Consider the following 5,106-nt stretch of genomic DNA (forward strand, 5'->3'; position numbering starts at 1 on the left):
CCTAATCTATGCATTTGTATTACTTTATCTCTAACTTCTGTAGAATGCTCTTTGGTCTTCAGTTTACTTCAGATTCACAGCCTGACCAATGATCCTTCAACAGTGGGGTTTTTATCCAGAAAATGTGACAGCAACTTTAATGGTTCACAGGTGGAGGCCAATTGTAAGGTAATTGTGTCCTTGTTAGGGCAATTTCTTTCATCGGTGTAAACTGAGAGCTTCCACAGCACAGGGGTTGAATACTTATGCAAGCAAGATATTTCAGTTTTTTATTTTTCTTAAAAATATTTCCCAACATAAAACCAATGTCATCTTACAATAATTGATTTTGAGTTTCAGTGTTTTAAAATAAAATATCAAACAGAACAAAATTTCAATGTACCATTTGTAATTCAGTAATATGAGAGAATTGGTCAGGGGTCTGAATACTTTTGCAAGGCACTGTATATATATATATATATATATATATATATATATATATATATATATATATATATTGTGTCCTCTTCTCGTGTACTCAGTAAAGGAGTTCCTTTTTTAATTATATAACTTCAGCCCGACAAAAAATATTCAGGACTGAACGGGTTTAAACGGTATCATTGGTAGTCACATACCAGGATGCTTCCTTGAAAGCGGAATGCTTCAGTGCATAATGCATTGTGTACATGCAAACTACAAGAACATTCAGGGTACTGATAACCATCCTGCCAGGTGCTTCCACTCTTTGTATACCTACCAGGTGTGAGCAGTTTAGCTAGCTAATTCATCTGGCTGGCTAACATCAGGCAGTGACCTGACCCTCGGGGCTGTGATAGTTTACATAAGCAGTAGCGGGGGGATCATCATTAAACTCCCAGGCTTTTGTTCCCCTCCTGGGTCTGGCAGCGTGGCTTGGCTAAGCTTGACTCTCGCACCGTCCCCAGCAGATGGCTAATTACCATAAACAGGATGAAGTCTGCTAGAGTAGCTGTGCGGAGGCTCTGGCGTAACCAAGGAGAGCGCAACTGTAGCTAGGCAAGAGAAACGCTGCCCTGGGTCTCTTAGCATTGCACTGGTTCAACAAAGTGCCAGAGTCACTGTGAACAGATGGACTACAGCCTTGCTGAGAAACAGCTGGAGCATTGGAGGAGAGTCTGTCCAGGCTCTCTGCAGACCTTTTTGTTATTATTATTATTTTAGCACCTCTCTGATGAAAATAAATAAATAAATAAATACATAAATAAATAAATAAATACTTTTCAAGGGAAATTCAGGAAGCCCAGTCTTTTAATTTCACTTCAATAGAAACTTTGTATGTGTCAAGGCCTTCTGATACATACTTTATATAATACAGTACAGAGTCAATTATCCAATCTTTGATCAACCATACTGTCTAATGAACTGAACTCACCTGTAATCACGTGATGAATTATGTGTGGTGTGTTATGCACACAGCTTCTGCTGCTAAAACGGTTAGGATCATGACATGTGGTTCTTATAAAGAAAAACTCAGTTATTTGAGAACAGTAGGCCTAAACAGCGCAGTTCACTCGTGTCAAACAAATACAGCGAAACAAGTTTGAATCACATTTACCCATCATTAATGTCTCCTTTATTGTAAAATAATAATACAAATAAATTATTACTATCTCTCAGTATTGGAGGAATAAATTATTTGATTCCATAAAGGCGGGGGACTGCATAAAAAAAAAAAAACATTAAGCACCCAATGTTATTATTTTTGTTTACCTTTTCGTTTGGAAGCAATGCACTGTCCGCAACCTTTTCATTTTTGATTGCTGTCTGAGTCTAATGCCGCTGGATCGTAGCTCAACGTATGTGATCCAATAAAACATTGCAGGTTATACAAAATAGTTTGTCACCAGTATAATGTAAAATTACACCGTGTAACAATTTTTTTTTTTTTTTTTTTTGGTTCCTGGGTAGTAAGTGTTATTTCCTAATTGCTTATGCCTCAAAAGTATAGAAAATGGCTATTATTCCCCACAAACTTTGCTTTTGTGACCAGGACAGTGATATTTTGAAATGTACCTATTTTCCAGAACATTCCATATAGATTCAGTGCTGAGTAAACTTGGAGTAACTTCTAGAACTTTCTAGAACTTTCCAGTAATATAAATAGTAGTATAAATACAGTGGCCTTAAGCCCACCAGTTCAGTTTAGTTCCAGCTGCCTAAGTGGATAGATATCTGCATTTTTCTGAGATGGCATCAAGGTCATAGGAGACTTCAAAATGGTGGCATTCCTGATGGGTCTCCAAGGCGGTTTTACCAAGTTTCCCTGCTATCTTTGCCTTTGGGACAGCAGGGACACCAAGGCGCACTACCACAGGCAGGACTGGCCACAGCGGACCGAGTTCTCTGTGGGGAGGAACAACGTCAAGTGGGAGCCACTGGTGGACCCCCGGAAGGTGCTGATGCCACCACTGCACATCAAATTGGGCCTTATGAAACAATTTGTCAGAGCTCTAGATAAGGAGTCGGCAGCCTTCAAGTACCTTCAAGACTTCTTCCCTAAGCTGTCTGAGGCAAAGGTCAAAGCCGGTGTCTTCGTCGGACCACAGATAAAGAAGATCCTGGAGTGCAATGAATTCCCCAAGAAGCTCACTAGTAAGGAGAAAGCGGCTTGGAACAGCTTTGTCGCAGTGGTTCGGGGCTTCCTGGGCAATCACAAAGCCGAAAACTATGTGGAGCTGGTTGAGACTCTGGTGAAGAACTACGGCACAATGGGCTGTAGGATGTCCCTCAAAGTCCATATCCTTGATGCTCATCTTGATAAATTCAAGGAGAACATAGGCACGTACTCGGAGGAGCAAGGCGAGCGCTTCCACCAGGATATACTGGACTTTGAACGCCGCTACCAAGGACAGTATAACGAGAACATGATGGGAGACTACATTTGGGGGCTGATTCGTGAAAGTGATTTACAGTATAATCGTAAATCTCGAAAAACTACTCACTTCTAAATCTTTTGTAGTCATTTTTGTATTACTTTAGTATAAATACATGTTAATTTGGATTCATATGTTGTTTTTTTCTGACTTTATGTGAACGAAAAGACACAAATTCGCCCGTTTTCTCATTGGAAATAGGTACATTTCAAAATATCACTGTCCTGGTCACAAAAGCAAAGTTTGTGGGGAATAATAGCCATTTTCTGTACTTTTGAGGCATAAGCAATTAGGAAATAACACTTACTACCCAGGGACAAAAATTGTGTTACATAGTGTTATTGTACACAATCGGTTGCAGTAATTATTGTAGGTTTTTTAATATTATTATTATTATTGTATTCATTTTGGACACTCGCAAAATGTTCACTCGCTTAACAATATCAGTTGAGATCTCCTAGGATACTAAACCCGCCCCAGATGTCCATATCTACCAATCAGTGAGGAGAGCCCAGAGTGGTTATTGGCTGCTGTTAACCGTCCAGTTTTCTTTTTGAAATTGAAACAAGCTTATAATCAGGAACGTGGACTGATACACATAACTTAATTGGATTTAAGTGCAGGGTGAAAGTATACAAAATAGATAGTTTCCTTTGCAGTAAAGGGTAGACTACCTCTAATGTACTGTTTGGAAAAATGACTACATAGTTGTATTCACTGAAGATAATGCAAATGTAAGTGGCTATGCAAAGTCATGTAAAGTTTTGATTAAAATATGACAGCAAAAAGTGAAATGCATCTCTGCAGCCGTGGCACACTGAAGGGACTGCTGCTTTCGCTGGCAGAAGCTGGGCCACGTAATGCATATAAGTTGTAACCAATAGCAAGTTAAAAAAAATTGAGAGATCGAATTATTATTATATGTGAAAAGGCCATAATGTTAATGTCGTTTTCAAACCTTGTTTTTTTTTCTCCTTTGGACAGTGGGGTTGATTTTGTTTTCTTAATTTACCGTTATATTAACACTGGAAATTTGTCAGATTTTACACAAAACAAGGCAAAGGCTAGTAACGGCAGGAATATGAAAATTGGAGAGTGCTATATTTAAATGCCAATGTATTTATCAAACGTGTCTTAAAACATCGGTATTTGTTTGAATGAGTTTTTTTTTTTATACCAAACTGTTTAAGCATTTTAACTCGATAATCATTATTAATTACAATTTGCACGATAATCGATGTCAACGTCAGGGTTTGATTTACAACACTACTCTTTAGCATATCATTTGTCTACCATTTGTGTAGATTAGCATTAAGTGCAGCTTAGTTCAGTTCACCGCTGGAGCTCCTTATGAAACCAAGGTGCACCAGAGCCACTTGTCAAAAGAGCATCGAGGCGAACTTAATTGTTTCAGGCGGTGCTCTACTCAGGTACTTGGACTTAGTCAAACTGTTGTGCTTGCATTGAGTTTGGCACGCCTCTAGAGCACCCGTCTGAAACTGGCCTTAGCTGCCAAAAAAAAAGGACTAACAGACTGAGGCAAATGAAAATTAAAAAATTATTCAGACAACCAAAACCTTAGCTGGAGCATTATGTGCTTTAAATTGTTGCAGTTAAGCAAATTAAAACAGACACCTCGTTCTTGAGTTTTCTTCTATTTCGTCAGCAAGGGCTGGAGATCCTGACTATGTTATTGAGTAGCTAAGAACTTTTATTTTATTCGTTTCAATTGCACGCTATTACAATGCCTTAACAGCAAGTATTATAGAAACATTTTGCTGCATTTTTGAAGTTTAATGATTTCTGAAGTTTTGTAATGTGTCATAGTTGTTCTGAATTGTATTATTTGATGATTTTCAAAGTTTGGTATATGATATGTTTAATTACAGTATTTCATTACCTTAACTGTAGGTGTTAAAGTTTTACTGAATTGCATTAACATAATGATTTGTAAAGCATTGTAATTTTGTATGCTTAATGTGATAGAATAGGTTACTAGCTATATATCATCAGTAGGTAGTTGTGTATGTTAACTTTATTCTATAGATTATTAAAGGTACAGTAATTGTTATTAATACCTGTTGGATTATTCATACAAATCCATTATGCAAACTACATCTAGTATCGGTCCCAATTAGTTCAGATAACTGGCTCTCTACTGTGTTTGTGTGTGTGTGTGTGTGTGTGTGTCTATATATATATATAACAGACCACT

This window comes from Acipenser ruthenus, chromosome 6 (assembly GCF_902713425.1).
Source record: "Acipenser ruthenus chromosome 6, fAciRut3.2 maternal haplotype, whole genome shotgun sequence".
Lineage (NCBI taxonomy): Eukaryota > Metazoa > Chordata > Actinopteri > Acipenseriformes > Acipenseridae > Acipenser > Acipenser ruthenus.